This window comes from Myotis davidii, unplaced genomic scaffold (assembly GCF_000327345.1).
Source record: "Myotis davidii unplaced genomic scaffold, ASM32734v1 scaffold46, whole genome shotgun sequence".
Lineage (NCBI taxonomy): Eukaryota > Metazoa > Chordata > Mammalia > Chiroptera > Vespertilionidae > Myotis > Myotis davidii.
This window is the reverse complement of record NW_006383006.1, coordinates 4,397,205-4,406,718: the sequence shown is the minus strand read 5'-3', so window position 1 is coordinate 4,406,718 and position 9,514 is coordinate 4,397,205. Positions and strand designations below refer to the sequence as shown.

General features: G+C 47.7%; 1 pseudogene; it reads left to right on the top strand.

The window, feature by feature from the left end:
* The first annotated feature begins 3,567 nt into the window (after positions 1–3,567).
* Positions 3,568–9,025, top strand: LOC102755727 (annotated as a pseudogene).
* The last annotated feature ends 489 nt before the right edge of the window (positions 9,026–9,514 follow it).

Sequence of the window (9,514 nt, the reverse complement as noted above, 5' to 3'; positions counted from 1 at the left end):
CTTGACCAGATCAAACCCGGGACCCTTCAGTCCACAGGCCAACACTCTATCCACTGAGCCAAACTGGCTAGGGCTATTTACCTCTCTCTGGCAGGTGGAAATCTTAGGGGAGATCTCAGGAGAGGGTCTTAATAGAATATTCATCAGCTTTCCAGGTGTGCTCTCTCAGGATCGTGGCCTCTGTTAGGATGAACTATCCTAAATCTCTCCTGCTTGGACATGTTTTCTGAAATATATATTGATATAAGCCTTTTCCCATCGCTTGGAGTAGATGGCTTGTACCTGCAGAAGCAAGATAAGATGAATCCCCATTTACATGACAGCCCTCTGTACTCTCCTCCCGTGCCTCCCTTGACCAACTCATGCCCTCCCCTCTGCTGGTGCACCCACACCCTCACCCTTGTTGCATACTTCTACCCTATATCAGAGAACCTAACCACCGCCTCAGGGCCGACACTGACATACCAGCCTCAGCCCGCTGTGAAAAAATGTAATAAAATGTCCTAAACTCTCACAAGATCTCCTAGCCCGGCTCCTTTCAGTGAGGACCTCACAGTCTCCGTTGATTGGTCAGTGCCAGGTCAGGGGTCAATGCAGCTGGTCCTGAGGCTGCCAGGGCCTCACTTGTCCTCTGGTTTTACTGCTTTTCTGGGCCTGGAGCTGAAATACAGCTGAGGCCTAGATGTTATCTTCAGGGAGGAAAAGGTCAGAGGGTCTAAATTGCCTGATGAGCAATATGAAAGATCAGGGGTCCAAATCACATGGCCAGTGATACACTAGGGGAGGATAGGTTACCCTGGGGGCCAGGATCTTGTTTTCCCAGTTTTGCCCCTTGCATCTGGGGCGTTCTACCCTGGTGACTGTACCTGGCTCATCGTCCTTGCTCTGCTCATGTCGGTCTAACACTCAACAGCAATTTTGAGAGGCAGGGGCTCAAAGACTAGAGATGAGTAAAACATTTGGTCTTTTAATTATTATTATATCTTTTAGCTCAGCATTTCTCCCATCCAAGTACTAACCAGGCCCGACCCTGCTTAGCTTCCGAGATCAGACGAGATCGGGCGCGTTCAGGGTGGTATGGCCGTAGACAGCTCAGCATTTCTCATACCCCAAACAAGATCCTTCAGACAAAGCACCTGAGATTCTTATTAAAATGTAGACTCTGATTCAGTAGCTCTGGGGTGGGGCCTGAGAGTCTGCATTTCTAACAAGTTCCTAGGTAGCACTGAGGCTGCTGGTCTGAGGACCACACTTTGAGGTACAAGCACTATGCTCCATCAATAATTTGAAACTGTGCAGCAAGTGTTTAAAAAATCATTCAGTGACTACAACATGTAATCATTTTAACAAAATAACACTAATGGAAAAGATTGTAATATGACTTCTACATCTCATAAAATTTAATTACTTTTGCCCTGGCCGGCATGGCTCAGTGGATAGAGCGTCGGCCTGCTGACTGAAGGGTCTCAGGTTCGATTCCGGCCAAGGGCACATGCCGGGGTTGGGGGCTCAGTCCCCAGTGGGGGGCATGCTGGAGGCAGCTGATCAATGATTCTCTCTCATCATTGATGTTTCTATCTCTCTCTCCTTCTCCCTTCCTCTCTGAAGCCAATAAAGAAATATATTTTTTAAAAAAATTTAATTACTTTTTCTTAATGTGTTTCTGATGGATAGTTTTCTATTTAAAGAATTAATAAAAATTAGTTTATCTTTTCACATAGATGTCAAACACACATGGTAAAAAATTAAAAAGGTATAGAAAGGTATACAGTGAAAATAAGTTGCCTTGCTTTGGCCCCTCTGTTACTCTCTCCAGGAGCAACCACTGTTATTGATTTACTAGAGGCCCAGTGCAGGAAATTCGTACACTGGCGGGACCTAGGGGTGGGAGTGGGAGGGGGGATCCCTCAGCCTGGCCTGTGTCCTCTCACAGTCTGGGAGCCCTCGGGGGATGTCGGACATCCTTAGCGCTGCCGCAGAGCCCAGCTTCTGGCTGAGCAGCGCTCCCCCTGTGGGAGTGCACTGACCACCAGGGGGCATCTCCTACATTGAGTGTCTGCCCCCTGGTGGTCAGTGCACATCATAGCAACCGGTTGGTTGTTCTGCTATTTGGTCAATTTGCATATTAGCTTTTTATTATGTAGGATGGGGAAGTTTTTAAGGGATATTTTACCCATATACTTATTTTTCTTTTATAAAAATTATTGTAGCCCAACTGGCATGGCTCAGTGGTTGAGTGTCAACCTATGAACCAGGAGGTCAGGATTCGATTTCCGGTCAGGGCACATGCCCAGATTGCGGGCTCCATCCTCAGTAGGGGGTGTGCAGGAGCAGCTGATCCATGATTCTCTCTCATAGTTGATGTTTCTATTTCTCTCTCCCTTCCTCTCTGAAATCAATAAAAATATTTAAAAATTTATTGTACATGCTCTTTTGCCCCCTGTTCTTTTTATTAACAATATGTATAAGTAAATGGCTAATGGTCTATATTCTGGATATTGTTCTAAGTACTTTCACTCATTTAATCTTCACAACAACCCTGTGCATTAGGTACCATTACTGTTTTCATTTTATATATTCAATTCAAATCTAGTATACCCTACAGAGCCTCTAGAATATGAAGATTTCCCCTAGCTGTACATATGCAGCTTTTAAATATTAGGCAGTTTCTTTAACAAGTTCCTTATGAGTAGACATTAAATGAATGGTGTGAGTAAAGCGAAAGGAAGAGTCTAGTAAAGTTTGTAACTGGAGGATTTGGTGAACAAAGAAGTTATTAACCAGAGCCTGGGGCACAGCGGGGAAAACTTCTAACTTCAGTTTTCTAAGAATGGAAAGACAGAATGGGAAAATAATATTTATTTCACAGTCCTGGCGTGTAGGCAAGTTGTGTAGATGTTAGGCCCGCCTCTTCTTCCCCTTCGATGACAGGATTATGTGCACTCTTTTTTTTAAAAAAAAAAACATATATTTTATTGATATTTTACAGAGAGGAAGGGAGAGGGATAGAGAGTTAGAAACATCGATCAGCTGCTTCCTGCACACCCCCTACTGGGGATGTGCCCGCAACCCAGGTACAGGCCCTTGACCGGAATCGAACCTGGGACCCTTGAGTCCGCAGGCCGACGCTCTATCCACTGAGCCAGACCAGTCAGGGCGATTATGGGCACTCTTACTCTTGAGGTGGTTTGCTTGAGGGCGCCTGATAAAGCGGCTTCTCAAAAGTGTGTTAACCTAAAAAACAAAAACAAACACAGCCTGGGGGGAGCGAAGGGAGCAGCTGCGTGGTCCCTCCCCAAAACGCGGAGCGGTGGGGGAAGCCCCTGGATCGTGAACTGGGTGAAAGGAATGTCACATTCCCACCCAGACGCGGTGCCTGAACTTTGCTCAAATCCGCTAAAAAATCCTGGGAGGGACACGCGGTAGCCGCTGGGGACGTTCTACCGACGGGATCGCCCCGGGGGAGACTCCCACAGGGGTGACGGCTGGGGTCGCCGGAGGCTGGAGGCTGGGGAGACTGCAGCCACTAGCCAACCGGCCACAGGCGGAGGCCGCTCGCAGGGTCACATGCGGGCGCGCTCCGCCCCAGCCCGGGTAGAGGCCTCTTGGCGGCCGGCAGGACACAAGCCCCTTTGTCCCCGCGGTGTGGAGGGGCCCAGCTGCGAGGTCCGAGAGGGGAGCGGCTGGCGGCCGGCCGAGGGGACCCGCTGCGGCGGCGGCGGCGGGAGGGGACGCTTCCCGCCAGGGTGGGGTGAGTGGCCTCCAGCGGTCTGCGGGCTCCCAGTGGGCCCTGCCATGGCCCAGGAAACATTCCACTGTCACCTAACACGGGCGCTGCTTTTGTTAAAGCCAAGTTTGTGTCTGTTGGAAGTAAAATGTAATTCACCAAGGAAGGACTGATTGGGCCAAAAGCAAGAGAAAAAGAACGGTGAGCTCGTTTTTACGCCCCGGGAGCTGACGCTTATGGAAACAAAGCACCCCCAGTTTGTCCAGAAGAGCGAAGGAGCAGTCTAGGCAGTAGTTAGTTGCCAGGGAGGGCAGGGAGGGAGAGAGCGAGGTGGGCGGCAGCCATCTATGCAGATTGGAGGCCTCAAGATGTCCCACCCAGATGGCTGGAGCTGTGGGAGTGCCACGTGGAAGAGAAGTCTGTCTGCAAATGCTTACTGGGCAAAGACGTGAATGGAGAGGAGGAGGAAATTGCTCAAGCCAAAGACCACATCCAGCTCAACAAACAATTTTTCAATGTATTTTTACAGGCTGTGTTAGTAGTAGTCTTTCATTAAAATGAAACATTATATTATGTATAATGTCATATGCAAAATGGATGGACATCATAAATGAGGCCCTCGAAACATTTAAATCATCATTGTTAGGATATACTTTTGTCTACGCAAAAAGGTCCAAACTTACAGAGAATTTTTATGAGTTTGAGCCAAACTGATGACAATGCCAGGAAGCAAGATCTCAAATGCTCATTTCTTTTACACATTTTTATTGTTTTTAATCTTCACCCGAGGATATTTTTCATCATTGATGTTTCTATCTCTCTCCCTTCTCCCTTCCTCTCTGAAATCAATAAAAGTATGTATATAAAAAAGAGTTGCAAGTTATCTTAGATTCTGCTCACGTGTTGGTTTTAGTCATTTATTCATTCATTCGACTGATTTTATTAAGAATATTGTTTGCATCAGGGGCTGTGTGTGTTCCTGCGGCTGATTTCTTTATCTGAGAACAGACCACATACAAGCAAATAAACATAATTTAGAAAGACAACTTCAGCTGGCAGCACCGTGAGAAGGTGCAGACAGAGATGGAGAAGGGACTGCTCCCAGCTCATCAGGAAAGACGGGGAAGGACTCAGAGGGCATGGATCGCGGGGCAAGGGCCCGGCTGGGAGTGGACCCGCACGGTCCAGAAACAGAGACGGCCAGGCTGCCGGGGGAGAATTTGGAGGTTTTTTTTTAAATCCTCACACCCGAGGATATTTTTTCCATGATTTTTAGAGAGAGTGGAAGTTAGGTAAAGAGAGAAAGAGAGAGAGAGAGAGAGAGAGAAACCATCAATGTGAGCGACACATCCAGTGGTTGCCTCTTGCACTTACCCCACCTGATGGGGGATCAACCTGCAACCCAGGTATATGCCCTTCACCAGGAATTGAACCTGAGATGCTTCCATGTGAGGGCTGGTGCTCCAACCACTGAACATTTTAATTTTAATTTATTTTTTATTTATTTAAAAATATTTTTATTGATTTCAGAGAGGAAGGGAGAGGGAGAGAGAGGTAGAAACATCAATGATGAGATATAATCATTGATAAACTGCCTCCTGCATGCCTCCCACCCGGGATTGAGCCCACAACCTGGGCATGTGCTCTGACAGGGAATCAAACCCACAACCTTTTGGTGCACAGGATGACGCCCAACCAACTGACCCTCCTTGGCCAGGGCTCTTTTATACATTTGGAATTAAGATTATTATATGAAGGTGGGAGAAAGCAAGGCAGGGATTGGATCATTGACAAGATTATGTGCCCTCCTGAGAGTGGTTTGATTGAGGGGGTCTGATAATGAGGCATTTCAAAAGCCTAAACAAAACAAAAAACAATGGACATGAATTGCTTAATGCAAAGATAACCTTTCATTTAGGCAAGTTACAGGCCTGAGGTATGACTATCCACCAAGACTGCTCTGTTAGAAATTTATGATGAAATCACCCTTTGTGGTTACTTTTACAGCCCACACTTTATTTGTGACCTGAGGTATATTTAGTTCAATTACTGAAATTTATAGGTACAAAAAAAAAAAAGAGAGAGCCAGAATCATTTGTTACTTGCTCAGATGTCCATTGTAAATGCAGCAAGTATTTCTAGCACATCTTAAATTATCCTGAGTTGCAAACTTGGGGTGAAGAAAGGGTTTAATCTAATGGAAATTGAGCCCTGCAATGCACAGTAGTGTCTTCTAGAAATACACCGAATATTATTGGATCTGTGCAGCTTTCTTCCAATTCTATTATTTTGTTTAATCAGATGGTGGGTCCTTTTTTGATAACTGGAAACAATTTGACATTATAATCATTGTTCCTAACACTCTGTTCAAGCATATACTACCAGGATTCTTCTTATACCTTTGTAAACTTTATTATTTTTAATCCAGAAACTTTAAAATATTTAACTTACTTAACAAACAATCTTTTGCTTTGTGTTTTTAAAAGAGCTTTGTAACCCTGGCTGGTGTAGCTCAGTTGGTTGGGTGTCGTCCTGTGCACCAAAAGGTTGCTGGTTTGATTCCTGAACAGGTCACATGCCCTAGTTGCAGGCTTGATCCCAGTAGGGACATGCAGGAGGCTGCCAATCAATGTTTCACTCTCACATGGATCTTTCTCCCTCCTTCTCCCTTCCTCTCTCTAAAAGTAAATAATAATATTGGGGAAAAGAGCTTTAAATAGTAACATATTTAATATACTTGACAATGGTACGGGTAGAGACTATTATCCCATTTTTTCCGAGGAGGCACAGAAAAGTTAGGTAACTTTCCCTATGTTACCCACTCATAAATGACAAAGCCGTCTGGTCTTAATTGATGCTATAATTAGAAAATATTTCTAATGCTCAGAAAAGTTTTGAGACAAATAGAAAGCTGGGTGTGTCCGCCACCAAGCTTACCAGTAAAAATCTCACTTTATTTCCATACTTGATTATTTGACTTCGATATTTTTCTTTGGTTGATTTCTCAGAAAGAACAGTAGTCTGAGTTTTTATAATATTCCTAGTTTCTCTATAGCATTTATTTATTTATTTACTTGTTTGTTTATTATAATTTTTTCTTTTCTTAAGACTCAGGAGCAATCAGGGTATTGTAAATCCTGATTACGCAGACACTAATCATGAATAATGCAAACTCCAATCATCATGTTCTAATCTGTCCTCTAAAAGGAAGAACAGGTGCCTGGCTGGTGTAGCTCAGTTGGTTGTGTTGTCCCGTGCACCATGCAATGAAAGATTGCTGATTTGATTCCCCGTCAGGGCACATACTCGATTCCCAGTAGGGGGTGTGCAGGAGGCAGTCGATTGTTGTTCCACTCTCACATTGGTGTTCTTATCTCTCTAAAATCAATAAAAAGTCCTGGCTGGTTTGGCTCAGTGGATACAGCGTTAGCCTGTGGACTGAAAGGTCCTGGGTTCGATTCCAGTCAAGGGCACATGCCAGGGTTGTGGGCTCGATCCCTAGTGGGGGGCGTAGAGGAGGCAGACTATCCATGATTCTCTCATCATTGATGTTTCTATCTCTCTCTCTCTCCCTCGTTCTCTGAAATCAATAAAAATATATTTAAAAATAATAATAAAATATTGCCTGAACCCCCAGCACCGCTTGTCAGAGGAACTTGACTGGAGATGTGTGTGCTGTGATGAGGGTTCATGCCTTCCTAGAGCAGTGGGGCCTTGTTAGTTACCAAGTGGACCTGGAAAGCCAGCCCATGGGGATGGGACTATGCCTCACTTCAATGTGCTGGCTGATACCCTCTCTGGGCTGGTGCCTCTACACTAGGGGTCCTCAAACTACGGCCCCCGGGCCACATGCAAATACAAATATTGTATTTGTTCCCGTTTTGTTTTTTTACTTCAAAATAAGATATGTGCAGTGTGCATAGGAATTTGTTCATAGTTTTTTTTTAAATTATAGTCCGGCCCTCCAACGTCTGAGGGACAGTGAACTGGCCCCCTGTTTAAAAACTTTGAGGACCCCTGCTCTACACCTTCGATCACCTCAGGTCCCTGCTGCTCAGCAGATGTTAAATTTTCCTGAGGAGAACAAGGAAAAACCAACTGATTTGTGGAACTTTGGTCTCCGTACTGACATTTACTCTGAAAAAAACCTTGGCAAAGAGTAAAGGTGCCAGCGCGGGAAGGGAGTGGACGGAGCAGGAGGCCCTGCTGCTGCTGGAGGCCTGGAGGTGTACACGGATGACTGGGACAAAGTGTCGGAGCACGTGGGCAGCCGGACTCAGGATGAGTGCACCCTCCACTTCCTGCGGCTCCCCATCTAGGAGGAGCCCACCTGGAGAACTCCGATGCCTCCCTGGGGCCCTGGCCTCCCAGCCGGTCCCCTTCAGCCAGTCAGGAAACCCGTCATGAGCAGGTAGCCTTTCTGGCATCTGAGATGGAGCTCCAGTGGCACCTGCTGCAGCTAAAGCGGCTTTGGAGGAGTTCTCTCGGTCAGGGACGAGGTGCCCCTGGAACTGGCTGAAGCTCATGTCAAGAAAGTACAAGCAGCAACCCCGAGCCTCTGGGAAAGTGGTCCCGCCTGCGGCCTGGAGAGCCTGCGTCGCAGGCCCAGCCCGAGGAGCCGGGAAAGCTTGAAGGAGCTGAGGAGGAAAAAATGGAAACAGATGCTGATGGTCAGCAGCCTGAAAAGGCAGAAAACAAAGGGGAAAACGAAACGGATGAAGGTGATAGAGCCCAAGACGGAGACAATGAGAAGAACAGCGAGAAGGAACAGGATCGTGAAGTTAGTGAGGACATCAAGTCAGAGGGAAAGGAGCCTGAAGAGAACCAGGAAGTCACTGATACTGGTAAAGGAAGAGAAAGCGAAATTGGGAAGAAGAAAGTAGAGCATGAGGTGTCCGAAGGACACGTAGGCACGGCCGCAGCAGCTGCTCTCCCCTCAGCAGCAACCAAAGCCGAGCACCTGGCTGCCGTGGGAGAGAAAGATCAAGCCCCTGGTCGCGCTGCTGGTTGAGACACAGGTGAGGAAACTAAAGATCAAACTCCGGCATTTCGAGGAGCTGGAGACGATCCTGGACAGAGAGAAGGAGGCTTTAGAGCAGCAGAGGCAGCAGCTGCTCACTGGACGCCAGAACTTTTACAGGGAGCAGCTGAAACGCGGGACTTGCGAGCCCGCCAGCAAATGCAGCAGCAGCAGGGGCAGAACCCTGCACAGGGCCACCAGCACACGGGGGGCCGGGCCTGGCGCCGCTGGGAGGCTCCAGGCCCCCGCGCCCCCGCCCCCGCCGCGCCCTGGCCTGAGGGCTGCTGGGAGCGCACGACCCCCGCCCTCCGCAGGGGATCCTCAGACACATTCCTCAGCTTCCTGGTCTCTTTCAGGGTTTTCCTTCTCAGGCCAAGCACGTGTCCCACCTCCCGCTCTCCATTCCGCTGGCCTCCCCGCTCCAGCCCCGGCCCCCCTGGTGTGAGTCCTCCCGGTGACCGTGTGCCCTGGGCATGCTAGTTGTGTCTGTGCTGGTGTGGGCGTTCCGGGCTCTGTCATTTCGGTTGTCCCGCGGTCTTGCTTTGTCTCACGCCTCTGTGGATAACGTTTTCTAATCATTTCTTTTTACTTCCTTCATTGCTTTAAGGGAGAGCATTCAAAGTTAATAGGAACCAAACTGGTGGTGGGCAGAGGGACAGCCAGCAGGGACAGCCCTAAGGCATTGCTAGTGGCCTTATTCCTGCTTATCTGAGCTGAGAACGCGCTGATGGTGACGCCTCCGAGGCTTGGGCCGCCCGAAGAGGCGC